This window comes from Aplidium turbinatum, chromosome 11, assembly GCF_918807975.1.
Source record: "Aplidium turbinatum chromosome 11, kaAplTurb1.1, whole genome shotgun sequence".
Taxonomy (NCBI): domain Eukaryota; kingdom Metazoa; phylum Chordata; class Ascidiacea; order Aplousobranchia; family Polyclinidae; genus Aplidium; species Aplidium turbinatum.
The window spans coordinates 7,187,458-7,208,060 of NC_137482.1; positions in this window are offsets into that span (position 1 = coordinate 7,187,458).

Here is a 20,603-nt window from a genome sequence, read left to right on the forward strand (position 1 = left end):
GTACAGGTATCTCAAATCGACCATCTTTCAACTCAATATTCGGTTCAACAAGTTCTCCAGCCAAAATGTCATTGCGAGACAATTCACAGGTTTCATTTTGCAAGGTCAAATCCTGAATGACTTTATTCAGGTCTGCTATTTCCATATCACGAGACTCAATTTTACGCTGAAAGCCAGAGATGACATCCGACTCTAAAGACGTCTGTACTCTGCACACGTTAGCAACGCTTTCATCTAAGGGTAACTTACCACCACAAGCCAACCAACCGAGAGGAGTGAGCAAAGCATGTGGTTCACTACGATTCTCACCAACACGCTCTTCTTTAGCCCACATCAAATAAGCGTTGTCGTTGCCAATCAGTACATCTACAGTACTACAATCATTCAAATGAAACATATTCACGTCATGAAAATGACGGAAACCACTTAAATCCTGCTTATGCGGTAAAGTTTTAACATCGTCAGCCCAAGCTGGGTTAACCACCGAAGTTATATCACAAAACAGTTCATTCGTCTCTAACGACTGAATGTTGAGTTTAACAAGGTCAGCACAAATAGGTTTCTGACCAGCCAGAGTATCCATTTTAAACGACGCTTTATCATACGGTTTAACGCCAAGTTCGCTCACCAAATCACTCGAAACAAAAGTCAACTGCGAACCAGGATCATGCTGAATACACCAACTTCGATTTGCCAGTTATTGGATTCAAAACACGAGCAGCAGTAATGCGGTTAAAAGCTGCTTTAACATTTCCAATCTTAACATTACGCACAGGAACTCTGGCACGAGCATCATCTTTCCCAACCGAATCCAGAGAATCACGTGACGTCACATAAAAATCATGCAGAAGAAAATAGTGATTCCTATCGTTGTTAGGGCCACACTTACGACAGTTGTTTGCATGAACGCAATCCCTAACCATATGCTGGCGCAAACAATTCAAGCATTTGCCAGCTTTCACAATGACATCTCTCCGATCTTTAGGTGTCAAGCGCAAAAATTCTTTACAATTAGACAAAAAATGATATTCAACTTGACCGCGTGACGAACACTAAAAACATGCCGGTATGTCACTACGTCTGGCCACACCACCGCGCGGTGCGCCAACAGCAGTCGAGTACTGCGAACTCCCTGAAATCACATTATCATGGGGTTTTACCGACGTCTGCCTAACCGGACATGAAGGCAATTTTCCTTTGCCAAACTTTTTTAAATGCTGCGACTCACCAGAATCGCCCATTAGCATAATGCTAAAATCAGCCGACTTGCGCGTTTCCTCCCGTACTACAAATTCAAACAAACTCTGAAAAGTAGGCTCATCAGTGCCACCATACTGATCACCTAAAAAGTCAAGGTAACGCTGCTTAGCGTCAAACGGGAGTCGCTTAGCCAAATCCAAAACAAAACGTCCTTCTAATTTGTCGCGCTGACTATAAGCTCAGCGCCGGATTAACTATAGTAGCAGATGTAGCAGCTGCTACGGGCCCCGCGCTTCACAAGGCCCCGCGCTTAGTGAGCAAAACATTTTTATTTGCAAAAAAATTTTGAACATAATTGATAAGTAATTTTTGGCTTGCAAATTGGAATGGGATTGGAGAATGTTATAGTTGTAGGATTAAATTACTAGTCCCAACTTCTTGTCCCTTCCTAACTATTGCAAACTTTAAAAACCAGTAATTTCCGCTAGAGGTAACTGCCTGATCGAGTGCCACGAGCCCACGATGCTAATCCTAGATATTTTGAGATGCAACTCTGTAGCACGATGGTCCGCAAGAGCTGATGCCATTAAGGTTATTAAAGAACGTTTTCCTTTTATAAAAGAGGCACTAGATAAACTGCAAATGACCAAAAGCAAAAGGCAGAATGTCGACAGCAGGCAAATAGACTCCTCGAGAAAGTGAAGTTGGTAAGCTTAGAAACTGGAATCTTTGTGGTGTTTTGGAATAGCCTACTCGATCGCTTCCAGGCAACTCAAGCCTTTCTTTAATGCCTTGCTTCGTGCTTTCTTCAATGCCTTTAAATCCTAAATTTTTCTGAAGATGTTTGCGACCGTGCCAAATTTTTTTCAACTCAATAACTTACTTCGGTAACAAGCACGTTTTAACGTTCGCGTTTTGTCGCTTCTACCTTTTTCTCGATCTTTACTATGTTGACGTGTATTGTTTTTGATATAATGGTCAGAAATAAAAACAACTAAACTGAACTGAACTGCCTTGCTTCATGCTTTATTCGTGCTTTTTCTGCCTTTCTTCGTGCTTGTTGGTTGGTTATCCGGTACTTGAGTCAGAGGCACAGAAGCTGACTCAAGTACCGGATTACCGACCAACAAGCACAAGAAGAATTGTCCGAAATCAAAGGCGCGATGAGGATGTAGGCAGCGGCCGTTTAGTTCCAGATGCAATGGATAAATATAATCCATCACCTAAAGACCGATTCCGGATGAAAGTTTTCCTTGCAGTATTGGACAGCCTACAATCTGCGCTGGAGCAACGTTGCAAGGCATAGCCTACACATACAATTGAACACACGTTTTTTTTTTTTTGCGAAATCTGCATGATCTAACACCTGCGCAGATCCAAGAAAGTGCTAACAGATTTTTAGAAGCATATTTCCAGGATTTGGAAGACGGTTTGAAAGATGAACTACCTCAGTTTTCAGAATTCGTAAAGCACATTGCTGTTGATTGCTCCTCTCCGGAACTCAACTATTTCACTTTAATTAAAGAAAACAATATTGACACCACGTTTCTTAACATTGACAATTTGTTACGCATTTATCTATGTATGATGGTAACTAATTGTAGGCTACTGGAGAGAGATCATTTTCAAAGTTAAAGTTGATTAAAAACTATCTGCGAAACACGATGGGGCAAGAGCGGCTGCACAATTTAACTCTTTCGAATATTGAAAATGACGTTCTGAATTCATTGAACTCATCTGAAATAATTGCCAAATTTGCAGAAATGAAAATGCGTCGAAAAGACCTTTGAATGATATTGTTGAAGTTTTATATTTCTCCTTGCAAATAAAACATTACATTAGACTTTTGTTATTTTTGTTTGTTGTAGAATGTAGATCAAATCTAACTTATAGAATATTCAATTAGCCTACTTCCCGGTCATTATTATCTGTAGGCTACATCAAATCAATCTGCTACAGGCCCCGCATTTGGTTAATCCGGCACTGCATAAGCTTGCGCGTAAAGCAAACACTGCGATACTTTCTAATTTCCGGTTCGGCGAAAAGACCTCCACGAACCCCAAAACGCTGGGACAAGCGAGCTAACGACATTTCTATCCTGTCTTCCTTTGACAAACCAGGAGTGTCAGAAACCAAATTAGCAATCGTTTGAGCAGCTGTCCTAACACAAGCTGCTTGTAGCAAAGTCAAACGAGTTCCTTTAAAGGGCGAAGCTCCCATCAAAGCCGTAACACGATTTTTAAAGAAGATAAATGGCATATTATTACCATCGTAACCATTCAAGGCCGCCTTATCAAAAAACGTCCTACTATTTTGGTATTCAAAAAAGCTATCCTGTTGTTAAGAATTCGATTTAGCGGGGGAAGACAAGCTATATACCTTAAGGGGCTGAGTGGGCTCAGTCACATGCACAGCCCGATCACGATCCTCACACACGTTAAAATCAGGAGACGCGATACGCCTCTCACAACCACCCAAATTACGTGTAGCTGGGCGATCAAAATCTAGCGGCGCAGAAAACTGTGAAGGGGGCAAAGCATTACTGCTATCAGCGGCCCCGTGACCTGTACGCTCTGGGGGAGGAGTTCGGCTAAAATTTGCAGGCTTTGGTTGTAGATCCTTAGGAAGATCCTTAGCTGCGGCCCCGAGACCTCCTGAAACAGTTTGAAAACATGTGGATTGTACTGGTCGACTTACAGATTGAACAGGCGTCTGGAAAAGGTTATGTAAATTAAACTGTGATTGATGTTCACTTCTGGAATGCCTAGAAGATCCCTTCTTAGAGCTACGCCGGGAGCCCACCTCTGATCGATATTCAGCTAAAGCTACCTCCTTACGTTGTTCAGCCCTCAACTGTGCGTCTTTGAGTGCAAACTCAGCAGCTCTCGCTTCGGCTTTCGCGGCAGCCTCAGTTCGTACGGCCTCAGCTCTCGCGGCGGCCTCAGCAGCTCTCGCTTCGGCCTCAGCTCTCGCGGCACTCTCAGCTCGTATGGCCTCAGCTCTCGCGGCAGCCTCAGCTCGTATAGCCTCAGCTCTCGTGGCAGCCTCAGCAGCTCTAGCTTCGGCTTCGGCTTGTATCTGGAGCTCCTCTCGTCTTAGCTGTAGGTTAATTTGTGCCACTATCCGAGAAGAACTCCTAGACATCCTAGTGCTTACATTTGAGGCGCTATCCTCAGGATGTATGTCAGCATCCAACATATCTGAGTACTACTCACTTTCTTTTTGTTCGAAGTTATTTTTTAACGAGTTAAATTCAGGATCTACCCTATCACGAAGTTCTGCCAAGATTGCAGAGTTAAAAATTTTAGTCAAAAGAGCATGGAAATGCCGTAAATCCTCTTCCAAAGTAGAGAACTTAGAGCAAAAAATTAACAGTTCCTGCTTATCACTCAAAGAACCTAGGGCTACAGAAAGTTCCCCAATTTCAGTCAAAATATCCCTTCTAAGATGCCGGGCCTCTCGAACTGACTTAGCCTCATCGTTACTGGGTCCCTCCCCAGAATGGCCTGCCCGACCGCAAAGAACATCATCAGGCTTAAACTCAGTCGAGTCGACGGCGGTCGAGTCCCTGTCGCCACCGAGTGTAGACATATTAAATGTTGGGGCTAAATTTAACAATTAAAAAATTAAGTTACACAAACACACAAAATTAAGTTATAAAAAACTTAACTGCAAAGACCGTAAAAATACAAAAAGAATTTAAATGCACAATACCGTAGTTGTACGGGTATATGAAGTCCGACCAAAGTTCCACAAAACTTGCTTGGATTCGTCCACTTGAATCTTCAAGCACAGATCGATTGTCTTTAATCTTTTTTCTTGCCAATGTTGTTTTTTCTTCAGAACCAACAAAGAAACGTCTTTAATTTTTAGCTTGAAGTTCTTCAGTACCAACTGAGAAGAAAAGTCTCTAATTTTCTTTTGCTTCTGTAGACTACTAACCAACAAGATCTTCTTTTATTATTTCTTTGCTTCTGTAGCCTACCAAACCAACAACTTCGTCTTTTATTCTTTTGTGCTTCTAAGTTTCAACTGACAACAACGTCTTTTATTATTTATGGTCACAGCGGTAAACCGTAATCTCTTCGTGGGAAAATTGTAACATAAGATTCCCAGATCCGTTCGTCTGTATGTAATGACCGAAAAAGAAACACTCCTTTGAAACGTCTATTCAAAAAGTGTATTCCTGTAAAATTAGCCCGCGGCTATCGAAAATGAGGTGCAACGCAATACACCACTAAAAACTTGTCACTACAACAAACTACTTAGATAAAAGACGGAAATTTTGTCCGGCTAGCAGCACTAAGCGAAACAGTTAAATTTGCGACCAACTTCCAAGTAACAATTTTACGAATGGTCAGAATACATTTCAATATCTCAAACTCACGTACGCAGTTATGTGACGCAATAATGAAAGGAATTGTGAAGCAATTCAAACAGGTGTTCAAAGGTGATGATGCAATGTTTCATCAGGTCTTACGAACGATGGTGCAATATTTGGACATTTTCTAGCAATTTCCATGACGTAAGATGCCAGCTAGGTTAAGTAGACCATAACGGTTTTATATGACGTTTGATTTGGTGAACAAAATTGTCGGGAACAATAGGGTAGCATACATCTTTGGTAACCGTAGTCACTATAGGCCTATAGCCCACCCACGTTAAAACATGGAAGCATTTTATCGTGGCCCATCTCCCTTTTTAAGTTACTAATTCAACAAGTAATCGGCAGCAGTGGCCGAGTGGTTAGCGCGTTGGGCTCGCAGTCGAGAGCCTGCATGTTCGACTCCAGCCACCCGCACTTGCTGTTGTTTCTCTGGGCAAGAAACTTTACGATAATTGCCTCTACCCAGTGTTCGATTTCGAGTAATGGCTAGTACCAAATTTAAGTCATAAGTAGGGGAGACCCGGGAGAGTTGAGCCGCAAGGAGGGTTGATCCACCCCCAAAAAATGCAGTTTATAGTATTGAAATCTAATATTTGGGTTCCTCTGCGTGACATATGCAACATTACTGCCATTTTGACTCAATCAATTTTGTAGTTATATCTAGTATAGCTTGTTGAAGTAGCACAATGTGAAAATCAAATCTAAAAATGGATTGCTGAGTTACAAGTCTTTCATCTTATAGCCACAAAGTAACAGCAGATAGTTTCCTTTTAAGATGTGTAATATATTGTCAATGTGATGCTTTTTTATCATGATAAGTATTATCAACTTTGAAGCGCTGTTTTAATAAAACTTTCAAGTTTTACCGAACAAGGTGACATAAGGAGAGTTGAGCCATTGGTGTCTAGGAGAGTTGAGCCATGGCTTTTACGTAGTTTAGGTAGGCAATGGCTCAACTCTCCTCAATACTATTGGTTTACTTATTATCAAAATCAGTTTTTTGTTATTAGATTTATTAAAAGCTTGCAATTGACCAGAATAACGTAAATGATCAAAAGACTTGCTCACAGCAGGGGGCCAGAGGGCAATTGTGAACTCAAAATTTCCCTTTTGAAACGTGTGTGACGTCATGATAATTGGATATTAATGATAACAGTATTTATTATTATTATTGATTCAATTATTTTGCTGTCAAACAATTTCCAAAGGGGCACTTCCTCTTCTACACTAGCCTATCGCTCGGAGTGACCGCAAACGGCTGGAAAAGCGCTTGGGTTGCAATTTGAAATGGGTTAAACTACTTTTTAGACCAAAAAACTATCGGGGCCCGTCATTGATGGCGGGTAATGTTACCGCAACACCACCATTTTGAATTAAATAGTGAAAAAAATAAATCTAACAAGTGACATTGTAACACTGTGTACTGAATAATATTGGATAATTTATTTTGTATTAGATCTTTTGTGTTTATATGGTTTTGGTAGGCAATGGCTCAACTCACCTTGAGACTATGATCAACTCTCCTTGATCGGCGGGAGAGTTGAGCCAACTGACTTTTTTATTTCATCGACAAAATACACATATATGCAATGATGTTAGATTAATTTCCTTTTTTGTGAATGAAGGTGAATGGTTAGCCTTCAGTTTACCAAACGAATTATTTGTGTAACCTAAAAATTTCGATAGATATTTACCAAAGTAGAAAAATCGGCTCAACTCTCCTGGGTCTCCCCTACAGAGTAGACAACCGGAAACAGACATTGCAGTCGGCTGCAGCGTGGGTCAGGTGTACGTCGGAAGGCATATACCGATGCATTGCGCTCAAGTCCGCTTTCCCGCAATGCAGGATAAAGATAATAAAAAAAAAAAAAAAAAAAGTAAGCTAGGTCACGAAAAAAACAACTTTTTATACAATTTTACCTATAAGCAGGGTCATGTCAACCGCCCCTCGGCCAGAGGGAGGGCACGGTTGTTGGGGCCCACTCATTTTAGTCTGTTTAATGTTTTTTGGCAATTTACAAAGTAATAAACCTGCTACAGAAGATCGATAAAATCAATAGCTTGGTCATGTTAGGCCATATTTACTGCTTTTTAAACCCCCGTCTGGGGGCCAGTGTAGGGGCCCAAGCATATTTAGTTCTAGCTCCGTTTTTCGGCTTGCAACTTTACAACATTTAATACTTATGTAGGCTAGGCTACCGGTATTTTTTTTTCATATTTGCAAAATGTTTTTGCTCGCTTTGCTCGTTCAATCATATTTTATTCACGTAGCTAAGGATATGCGCATGCATGCATGGCTTCAGAAGTGAACTAAAGAAGTAAAAGAAATTTGTGTCCTACAAAAAACTAACACCATAATGCAATATTCCGAAATAAATACTTCTCATTCAAATAGCCTAGGCCTAGGCCTATAGTTATTTAGCAATTAAATTGATAGAATTCAGTGTTAATGGAAAGCGGCTATAAAGTAAAATCTGCGTGAAAATAGACTACTATAGGTGAAAGTGTGGACATCTCAGATAGATTTTGGAAGTTCTAGCCTGCTGAAAGGCTAAACCACACTAGGCTATGGCCTACTGATATTCAAGAAATAAATTATTGAAATGCTTTTGAGGTTGTGAATAATTTTTTTGAAATGGTAGGATAACTAAAATTTTAAATCATAGCTTCTACCCAAATTCAAGTTTAATTTGATGAATTTGATTACATACAGTAGCCTCAGTGATGTGCGCGCATACAAAAAGTATTGACGCCGTCAGCGTAAACGCAAACGTTAAAATCATACGCCGTATGCGTCAACGTAACTTGTAAAAAAAGTTGGCGGCGTCAGCGTCAACGCATACACTATAGCGTAAACTCATTTTGTTTGCCAGGTGCCAAACATTCACACGGTATAAACCACTCGAAACAAACAAATTTTATTTTGAATTTCCACGAAGAAACACAACACAAGCATCTAAAAGTGTTCATCTGACATTTTGCTGCGTTTTGGTTTCAATATGTCTTTGCCCATTGAAAACATTTTTTCAACTTATTCAAAATTTGGAAAGTTTGATAACAAAAAATGCAAACAACAGCTAAGACATTAAAAAGTATGCGTTGACGCTATGCGCTAAAAAACCGCGAAAACTTTGCGGCGTAGCCTCAAGCGACAACTATCCAAAAAAATGTGGCCGCAAGCGTTAGCGTAAACAAAAAGTTTACGCCCCAAGTCTACGGCGTAGAATTTGCGGCGTAGGCCTATACGTAGGCTACATCTCTGAGTAGCCTACATAGCGACCTATGATTACATAATAAAGTGTGCATTTTGGTAAAAAAAATTATTGCGCCAAAAAGAGACCAAAACAAGACTAAAGGTCTATTTGTCAATTTTTTTTCTACTTTACCCCTTTCTACACTGTTTCGGACATTAAGTTTTGCATTGTCCATGTAGCGTACCATATCCAGGGATATCTATAGCTACGGGATTGGAAACTCTGTGGAACTGAAAACCATTTTATACACCAGTAGGGTCATTTTTCTTTGTGCGCTGCTGTGATAAATAATCACATAAATTGACCTCAAAGTGTAGCAAGTAGTAGGCTAAACGAACAACCAAAAGTGTAATCATTAATTCACCTGTAAATTGTAAGGTCTATGCTCATAGGCGTAGCCAGGGGGGGGCGAACGGGGCCATGGCCCCCCCCAAATTTTCAAAGTTTGGATTCCGAAGTTGAACCCTTTGTTGAAAATATAATATAATTTGTATAAATTTATATTGTTTTCCAAGACATCTGGCTATTAACACCCCCCAGGACTTGTTTTAGACACACAGAAAGACACCAATAAATTTTGCAAATCGTAAATCGCGCAAAGTTTACGCAATTTACGCTTCTTTTAACTAATCTGTGGAAGCAATTTCAGAATCGCTTACTCTGTAGGGTTTTTGTGTAGCTGAGTTTTTTGTGTTCTCTAATTTTAGCCGCAGTTTTTGCCCGTTTGTGTGTAGATAAGAGCTACCTTTAATAAGTTAATAGCTGTTTATCTGCTAATAAGTTTCATACAAATATTACCCTGAAAGTGTTTCCAGAAAGCGTTATAATCCATTATTTAAGTGTAATTTTGCAAAAATTTTCCGGGGGAGCATGCCCCCGGACCCCCCTAGAATACGCGTGCCTTCGGCACACTCTAACCCCCACCAGCTTTATTGCTTCCCTTGCTTAACCCACCAGGATGCGCCACTGCACATCAGGTGGCGATGTCTTAAATCAAACATTTTGTCGTTCTCTTCAATTCATCAAATATTTGGCCCCCCCCAAAAAAATTTTCTGGCTACGCCACTGTCTATGCTTGCCTGCTTTGTGTATTTGTTTGTATTCCATTAGTGCAGTTATGTTGTATTTTGTTTGCTGCTTAAAAAATTTCCAGAATGACTATAGGTTTTAGTTCTGATGACGTCGTAAACGGATTGGTTTCGCACTGGATCAATCAGTGAACAAGTTGATAATACAACAGCATATTTCACTGATTGCTGAACACTCCTCATTTACTTCTGATCCGATTTGCAGTACGCACAATGCTAAAGAACAACAGTAGGCTGTTTCTGGACTCGTTGCATTCATTCATTTTTTGGATTCATCGTTTTTTTTTCTAGCAGCGTAAATGTACTTTTATACATCAATTAAGTTTATGTGAGTGTACATTTTGTATTATTATTGCAAAATCTAACTTTGTATATCTTTTAGTCGGTATTTTATTTTGTTAATCTTTCTGTAGTCCTAGTAATGTGATGACCCTACTGATGTATAGCACTGGATAGAGTTTCCAATCCCGTAGTTATAGATATCCCTGACCATATCTTATAAATTTTGTTTTGTTGAAACTCTGTTCTTTCTCTATCGTTTTTCTGGATCCGCTACTGAATTTTCAGCTTAGCTTAAGTTATTAATTTTTTTTTTAAAGAAAATATGAGAGTTGTTTATTTTTGGCTAAAACAATGACTGTGAATTTTTTGCTACATGAAAGAGTTTGCGGCGCGAACTTAACGCTTAGTGCCATCACTAAACACAGAAGACCATTAGTGGATTTGGAGAGGAGACAAGATGGTGCTCAAACGGCCCTGCCTATAGCTTAAAATTAAACAAAACTGTTGTACAGTGACGTAACTAGAAAGAAACATTTAGGAGGGCATACCCGCATATGCAACTATTAAGGGGGAATATATTTCAATATTTAAGCTCCCATAAGCAGGGCCGGATTTACCAATAGGCTAGGCAGGCTGAAGCCTAGGGCCTTAACGTCCAGGGGCCTCGAAATTCGGTTTCGAAGTTTGTAGTTTGTAATCGGCATAACTCTTATCTTATCCAAGCTCATAAAAACTCAGAAAAACACACAAATGCCATGTTAACCTACGTAACAAGGAAGCGAGGATATACGCTTAGCTTACTTCAAAGCTGGAGGAGCAAATAAAAGCAGAACAGCAGTAGCCTATTGGTGGCATGTAAAGGAAAGAATCACCGCTGTAGTTTGTACTCTTGCAGAACGAGGCTTGCCTTTTAGAGGGGACAATGAACAATTTGGATCTCTCAATAACGGCAATGATCTTGGTCTTTTAGAAGTAGTGGCCAAATTTGATCCATTTTTACTTGCTCCCATCAATCGCTATGGAAATTCAGGATTAGGAAATCCCTCTTATTTGTCAAAAACTATTTGCGAAGAGATGATTCAGCTCATGGCCAAAAAAGTTAAAGAGTCAATTGTGGCTGACGTGAAAAAATCGGGATATTTCAGCTTTTCTGTGGATTCTACTCCCGATATTTCACATACCGATCAGTTAAATTTGATTATCAGATACGTGTCTCCTGTGAACGGTTTACCAAGTGAGAGATTAATAACTTTCCTTGAGTTGAAAGACCACTCTGGGGTAGGCATGGCAGATTTAGTGCATAAATATCTCACTATAGGCTACTGAGCTTCAGCTTGATATTAATAAATGCCGAGGGCAGTTTTATGACAATTGACAATGCTGCAAACATAGCTGGTAGGTAGGCACAACGGTATGCAGCAAAAAATCTTAGAAATAAATAAATTTGCAAAATTTATTCCATGTGCAGGTCACTCCTTAAATTTGGTAGGCCGCTCAGCTGTTGATTGCTGTCTTGATGCAGTGAATTGTTTTGGCATTATCAATGAAATTTACACCTTTTTTTCAGCTTCCACAAAGAGGTGGGCAGTTCTAAAATCATTTTTGCAACCTCAATCAAAACTGCCAAAACATTTGTCAGATACTAGGTGGGATGCACATGCAAAAGCCACGGAAGCTGCCTGCCTTCCTTCCTTTATCCTTATGCGTGCCTTGCCTTCCTTTATCCTTATGCTCGATGCACTTGAAGCCAATTTAAGAAGAAGAGCTAATGTGCACAGTGACATTGTAGAAATGTTCCTCTTTCTTGCTAATCTGAAAGCAACTAAGGTAGAAATTGTACGAAGCGTAGAACTTTTAAAGGAAGCGCATCTGAAAAATGTTGACTCGAAACTTACATAGGAACTTCTACATTTTCACGTGAGTTAAACACAAAACCAAGGGCTTACCGGTACAGAAGAGCAATTTATTTCTTTGTCTCATGGAGCCCTTTATGAAGTTATGTGCAAGGAAAAACTTAACAATGCCTTTCCCAATGTAGAAGAAATATTAAGACTGTTTCTAAGCTTAATGATCACTAACTTCTCAGGAGAGAGATCTTTCTCAAGGCTCAAAAGCATCAAAAATAAACTGAGATTGACAATGTCTCAAGAAAGATTGTCCGCACTGAGCATTCTGTGCATTGAGAGTGACAAACTTAAACAGATAAACTTTTGCATGATTTTGCTTTGACAAGAGCTAGAAAAAAAAATTGGTAGCCTTAGTCTTACTCTATTTGATGACTGTAACTATTTCTTATGTCCTTGTAAATAAACTTTACAATTATTGTAACGGTTGTTTGATCAAAGAAATTAATATTAAAAGCAAAACTGCCTTAACTAAGTTTTTATTCTTTTAATTAAAAATTTGCACCCATAACTGTGGAAAATGAAAAGAACAAAGAGTTTAATGCAGTCATATTTTTAACATTAAGCAATGACATGTGATGTTGTTTAGAGAGAAATATTCTGAGCTCAAAAAATAGGGAGGGGCCTCACAAATGGAATAGCCTAGAGCCTCTCATGGTCTAAATCCGGCCCTGCCCATAAGTTAAACGCCCGACTCAAGATCAAGTAGCGTTGCTTCGGCTCTCCGCTTGAGCAACGCATTTTAGGACTGCTTTCCATGCGACACTAAGTGGATAGAATAATTCCACTGCGCAATAGCAATTTAACATTTATCGGAATCTTCACTGTGTCAAACTTGGTAACCGGCTTTGCGTCAGTGGTTAAAACAAAAGCCTCTAAAAGTATGTGAAACTGCCAGGAATAACATCAAAGGCTTTGTCAATCCGACGATCAAAGTTCAAAACCAATTTGAAATAAAGGGTTTATTTTAAAATCTTAGCTACTGAATGCAACCAAACATTTATGAAACGTCATTCAACATTCAAAATACATTGTGAAGAAAGGGGCGTTCTTCCCGGCTATCAGCACAAGGCTGAACACTCACTGGCGCCTGCTGGTTTTGTTGTAAACGTTTCGAACGATTATATACAGTTGTTCGAAACGCCTTTGGCAGTGTCCGGCACGAATGCATAGCCGAGGTCCTGCGTCATTTCGACGCCCCCACAGACCTTATTGAGTGCATCTCCGACATATACGTCGACAACACCTGCACGTCCGCTGCGGCAATGGTGAAACCGATCGTATCCCTGTGGGGCGGGGAGTCCGTCAGGGCTGCCCGTTGTCTGGGCTGCTATTCAATTTGGTCATCGAGGTGCTCCTCAGGGGCGTCCGTGACAAAACGGATTGCGGCTACAACCTTCCTGCCAAAGAAGACGACATCAAAGTGCGTTGTATGGCTTATGCGGACGACATCTGTCTCGTTTCTTTCGATCGCGAGCAGATGGTCTCTCTTCTATCTGCTACTGAACCCTTCTCTTCCTGGTCCGGGCTACGGTTCAACCCACGCAAGTGTGGCACCCTTTCCTATGGGAAAGTGTCGGCGTCCCGTCTGCGGGTCGACCCGAAACCTTTCTCCCTTGCCGGGGAGAAAATTCGAGTCATCCCCAAAGGCAAGACGTATAAATACCTCGGCGCTCGAACCGGTTACGCCTCGGACGCATCCCTCACCCAACCCTTCATCTCCACTCTGGAGAAGCACATTTCTTTATTGATAAAATCCTTTCTTACCCCAAGCCAGAAACTTCTGGCACTCACTTCCATCATTCTCCCGTCCGCGTCATACCATCTGCGAGTGCGGCGCTTTAGACAGTATGAGCTTCTGAAGCTTGACCGACTGGTTTTGCGGTGTTTGAAGGTGGCGTGGCGTCTTCCCAGGTGGGCCTGCAGCGCGTTCTTTTACTGTAAGCCTGCATTGGGAGGTTTGGGCATTACGAACTTGTGTCGCGAAAGTGACACGCTTTCGCTAGCTCATGCTTTCAAGATGCTGACGTCACCTGACAGCATTGTCTCTGCCGTCGCTCTCGGGCAGCTTAGGCGTCATGCCTGTCTGAGGTTCGGCACTCCAGATCCCACGACTGACCACCTGGCCAGTTATCTGAATAGTGACCCCCCTCCTGACGGCGCCCGTTCTAGACCGTGCCCTACAGGCGAGAGCCTGTGGGGCCGTGTCCCGGCGGCCACCCGTCGCCTGAACGTACGTTGGTCCGCCCGCCCGGATGGCGGCCTTGAGTTGGTCGCGGGGAGCTCCACAATCACCCCTCCTATAAGGAAAAAAGTGATGCCGACCCTCCATCAACACAATGACTTGTGGTGGAGGAGACAGTGGGAATCCAAACCTGACCAAGGCAAGACGGTCAGTGCCCACTGCCTGTCCGGATTTTCAAATTCCTGGACCCGGCGCCTGGAGCTCCTGGATCACGCGGACCGAGTATTTGCGTACAAAGCTAGATTGAATCTAATGCCACTTGAATCAAAACCAAGACATGGACGCCGTTACCTACCTGCCATGTGTCGTGCGTGTGGGCAAGCGGAAGAGACTCTCCCCCCACATATTGAATCACTGCCCTACCATGATGACTGCCGTCACGGAACGACACAATTCAGTATTGAGGGAGATCGTGGCGCACGTGCCTGCCGAATGGCAACCCGGGCTTTCCATAGATAGTACGGTTCCACAGCACGTAGAAGCGGGCGGTGCCGATCTGCGTCCTGACATCGTCTTGCAACGCCCTGACGGTGTCACGGTCGTATGTGACGTCACATGTCCGTTCGACAACGGCGCGGATTCTCTTCGAAAAGCCGCCGACAGGAAGCACGACAAGTACGGCGAGTTATGTGTAAACATATTGGAAGACAGGAAGCGCCCTTGCAGGGACGTCCTGTCACTTCCGTTCGTCGTAGGCTCCCTCGGGAGCTATGCCCCGACGAGCTCTCGAGCTCTGACGGCCTTGGGCGTTCCTACTCGTGGGGTAGCAGAGGTGGCTAGAAAAGTGGCTTCCCTCTCAATCGAAGGATCCTTCCGCGTCTGGAAAGCTTGGAACGCCGGGCTCACTTGTGGAGGGGCTACGTCATAGAAAAGACGACTTCAGCGATCAGAAACTTATTCCCCAATAACAGAAACGTTGCAGTAACTATCCGAGCGCGCAAGACAGCAAACCGTTTAGACGTCATAACCTTATATCAATTGTCTTAAAATTCATCACCTTATATCATCAACTTATGTCTATAAACCAGTGCCATCTTTTTTATAATGCTCCAGTCTCATCAAACCCAAGCATTCAAAAATGAACAAAGGAAAGGAATAAAATGTCTCATGTACATTGTGAATCGAGACTGGTTAAACAGCAAGTAACTTCAATCATCACTATATCTCTATGTATTAATCAATCAATTGTTTCGAATTATCTTACGCTGCCTTCGCCTTGTAACGCTGTTCTTGCCCGCTGGGATCAACCTCGCTCTGCCTTCAACGCTCTGCCTTCAACTCCCACAGACTACCCCAGGGATGTCCACCACACCCAACACTCAACGATCCATCCAAGACCCTGTTGAACTGGTCAGGGAAAGTAAGACGAAGAGCTCCAGGCGGGCTCTTTGCAGTTTAGTGAACCTTACTTTAGCGGGTGGCATTCAATTGGAAGAGTGGACCGCTGGCACTTCGCCGCCCAAGAGGACACGTCCTCGCAAACCACGCTTCAATCGTGGCGCGCGGGCTCGCGCGGCTCGCGCGGCTCGCCGTCGTTCGAACGGGGGTTCTCCTCGGTCGGACGGCGGGGGTTCGTGCGGGAACGGAGCCCGACATCGTAAGGGCGTGGGGTCGAGTTGATCAGGGGATCAACACGATCCCCTGATCAACTCGATGCAGCCTCAAAATTTCCATCCCAATTTTCTACTTTTTCCTGGTAATGTAGCGGTGTCCGACGTTTTCTTCGTAAACAATTCTTCGTAAAGCAATTCTTCGTAAGCAATTTTTCGTAAAACAATTCTTCGTAAAGTTAATTTTTTGTAAAACAATTCTTCCCAAAGCATTTATTCGTGCATGCAATGGAGATTTGATGTATACGAAGAAATGCTTTACGAAAAATTCTTTTACGGATTTCATTTCAGCAACAACTGTTTACGAACAATTGTTTTACGAAGAATTGCTTACGAAGAATTGCTTTACGAAGAATTGTTTACGAAGAATTCGCCTATAACCTAATGTAGCCTATCAGTGCCTCTGGTTTCAATCGCTAGCCTCCCCGACCCAGTTGGGCGAACCTGCCTCAACGTCTGGCCAGTGCACATCCGTGCTCGCCGAATCAAAGCTTACTCTTCTCCAGTGAATATGTATTACATTCCCACCTATATTTTTTGTTTCTATTGATTAATCGAGCCTCTGCTCCACATTTTTATTTGAATTTCGTCTGCCACGAGAGCCAAATTATCCTTAAATAGTTGACTCTCTTCCTCGTGGTAGACCCCAATTTTATCCGCTCTGCCTACTGGCAGACCGGGTATAAGAGTCAAGTACCTGCGCCGAGGTCGCGTGAAGGAGACGTGGGCGCTGCCCGGCGGTCAATTACTGCCGGTTCCAGCGTCCACACGCGACGGGTCGCCCGGCCCGTCGCAGGCCATCTTTCTGGGCAATGCAGAAAGAGCCTGTCTCCCTGGCCCACTCCGCCATTCTAAATTTGCTGACGGGTCATGTAACGTTTTCGATCCACACTCTCCCTCCACAGGTACCTCGACTCCCCAGCCTGGCCCCCGCGACCTAAGCTGGTGGACTTACCCCTCCGGGTGCATTGTCACCCCTAAATCACGCCACACCCCGCGGCGAAAAGTCTTCGACCTGGCTATGTTTGTTTGTGCTCTCTCGCCGTGTCAATCCTTTGTACCCGTGCGCTGTTGATGCGAATAAAACAGTTTAACACCTCTACGGTGCGATACTGATGCGCCCAGCCTCATGGGCGAAACACGTGTCTATCGCTGTCAATTCTTGCTACAAATCGGCTGCCGAGAAACATTCAAAATACAATGTCATTAAAGTATTGTAGGTGGTAGACTGGTAGCCTAATATTAAAAACTCATTTTTTTTGGAAAAGGACAAGATAAAATCTTTGGAGCGATTAACCTACTCCCCCAGACTCTTTTCCGTGGCTACGTCCGTGGTGGTGTGGTGAGAGTACCGGTAATGATTTCCATCTCATGTCTGTGATGACTGCTGATGAGTAGGTTAAAGACTGTTTTAAATTGCGACGGGCAAAACCATCATCATCATCCAAATACACTATCACAACCAATAGTTATGAAAAAGGCTAATAATGGTAATTTTGTCCTGGTAAAAAAAGCTTCTTTGTTGAAACGAAATTCTTTGGCTAGAAAAAATGAGTTTTGAAATGATATAAAGAGTGAAGGCAACAACTTTTTTGTCAATACAAGATTTTTTGGAGGTTCTAAATTCCACTTTAATTTACTGGACAGTTGTTTTTTAAGTAACGCTTAATTTTTTAAGTAGAAAAATGTCATGATCAAGCAGCGCTGTTTTAACTCACAAGCGTTTCAGCTCAGTGCCACCATAGACTTTACATACGTAGACGAGAAACTGCGAAAAAAGAAAAAAGCGATTTTAATGCAACAAACCAAAGCGACGTTAAAATCATGTGTCTGCCTTGCCACGCATGACTGGATCTAACTGGCTTTCCATTGGCAAAACAGAAAATGACACTTTCTTACAATTTAAAACTTCTGGAAGCGGAAGCTTCATGGTTATTGCTTATACAGGAATAGCAATGGCAGTGTCTGGTGAAAACCTATTCCTTTCTGATGAAGATTGGGAAATACACGTGGAGATAATAATGGAGCACAGTTTCTATATTAATAATATAATATATATAGTAATATAGAGACTGTGAATGGAGACCGTGCTTCGGACAGTAAAATATTTCAGCGGAACTTTTACTAGTAATACTTCAACTCTATCGTTGACATAGTCTGTCTAAAATCTATGGTTTAACATGTTAATCTACTTCAACAGAGACTGTTTGTTGTGGTTCTCTTTACAACTGCCTATTTTGGACCCAGACTTTTGCCGCTCATACCGACTTCCGCCCGTAAGCTTTATGTTTTAAAAGATATGAGATAATTTTTTGTGACTTTGATTACAAAGCTTTAAGTTTAAGTCTTAATACATCGGTAGGCTATACACCAACCAGATACCACTCTAATGCTTTATCGGAAATAGCCTACTGTAATTCAACGTGGATCGTGCCTAGCAGTTGCAGCAGGATTGGCAAAGAAGTCTTCCGACATTATTCCAAAAGCTATTGAAGTCATGACTTCCATTTACGACGGTAAGTTGTAGGCTAATTTTATGACAACAATCGATTTAAGAACAACCAACTAGTGAAGAATGTTGCATGCTTTTTTTAATTCTTCATCTTTATCCTCCATTTACGGGAAAACGGCGGAGGCGTTATGCATAGGACCATTTGATCCAGACCTGCTTGGGAGTTTCCACATTCAAGTTTCCGATTTCATTTGAAGTTTGATCTTGTCAAATAGTCCTACTACCGAGATTTTAATTCAGTTCAGCCCCCTTAGAGAGTGTGCAATGTGCATGATAAAAGAAATATTGTTACTTTTTGTAAGAGCAGTAAGAGTAAGGCTTTTGGTCGGCTGATTTTTGATAAAGTAAAATGTATTCCTGTTTTACAGATATACAGTAGCTAACATTGAGATGGTTGTGCTTTCTTTTTCAGAGTTTTTGAAAAGTCGTGGTGAAGGGCGATTGATAGGCTACGGCTATTTTCTCAAGACGCTAAGCGGTTGTTCTGCGAAATTGGTCTTTCGATAGGCGAGCTCCTAAAATGTTTAGATGTTATTCCAATAATTTTTTGCGAATGGAAGAATGAAGCTGCTGCCAGCAATCTTCAGACATTGTTATCAGTGACGAGGATAAAGAGCAAGTCGTTCGCTGGTATCGATTTAAATAGACCTATTATGAACGAGTGTCTGGCATCGCCACATGTCCAAGCACATATACAACAAATGTGTGTAGCCTACATATGGATCTTGAAGATACCAGGCCATGCGTCTCGTGCGTCCACAAAATTGCTCGCTTATTTTTTAAAATTAGGGGCCATCGTTTTGCTGTAACTTGCTATTGAACTCTGTACTGTAAGTGATTCGTTTTTTCTATTTGTGTTCTGTGCCGTATTCTTATTTGTTGGCTGTGATTGTTGTATTTTATCTGTTATTCGGCTTGCCTTTTTAAGTCATGTGTTATTTCTCTTATGACCTTACACTAGAGTAGAGGACGAATTGCTTTCTTTTCGCTTATTGAATACAAGTATTTCCAGTTATTTGTTGTTGTTTTTTTTCCCAAAAAGAATATCAATCAATAATAATTCATTCGCAGAAACTCAACATTAACATTATCATAAAACACTAGGCAGTCACAAGCAAATTTAAAAATGGACCACTACTCTTTCCGGCGTTTCTTGAAAGGTTGACTAACTGCACAACCGTGATGTAATTCGCGCTTTAACACAATGGTGTTGTTTCGGTATCCAAACTCATGAATATTGGGATTTTGGTGCCTTCTCCCCAACGCTCTTTGGTGACCAAAGTAGGCTTCGAGGCTGTCTTGAGATATTCGCCTTGTCACCTAACGTCACCTAAGTCACCTAACGTAATATGAATATTTAGCATACCGATAGGCCTACTGTCTGTAAACCTACCGATTTTTCAACTGATACCAGCAATCAATGATGAAATTCAACAGAACTTACTCAAGATGAAATCACAAGTTTTGAAATGCTTCTCGCAAATTCTACATTGCCCACGATGAATTTGAGAGTTTATGTTAGCCTATCTTCTTTTGCATTTGGATTTCGATATGATAATACCAAACGATTAAGCAATTCTTGATGTTGATATTCATCAGTGTCTTTCTTCAAAAACTTTAAACTTTTCACTTGCTTAATGTAAACATAGTGTTCCTTTTTATACCTGGTAGAACATCCAGGAACACAACAGAAACTTGGAGCCATGGAATGACAGAATGTTATAGGCCTACCACTAAGTAAAGTAACTTGATCTGGGCCTACCTACCTTGCTGAAATGCTTATAATGCAACTGTAAGCTAGGTCTATAATATGATAATAACAATAATAATATGAGATAAGGTCTCACTGGACATCTCAATTACCGTACACAAGCATCATTCCATCAAACCAACCGCTAATTTTCTGCAATAGAGTTCTTTTTTTTTAATATGCTGCCGGCAATCTCGCAACCTTCTGAGGGAAGTCAGTTAGGACCACTGAAGCGTGACTGGAACGGAGATAAAGCACGAAAAAAGCCAAGTTTCTCGTCTACGTATGTAAAGTCTATGGTGCCACTTACTTTTGGCTGAAAAGTTTTTTAGGTTCTGGCAACTCTGCTCCAGAGTTAGAAAATCAAAATG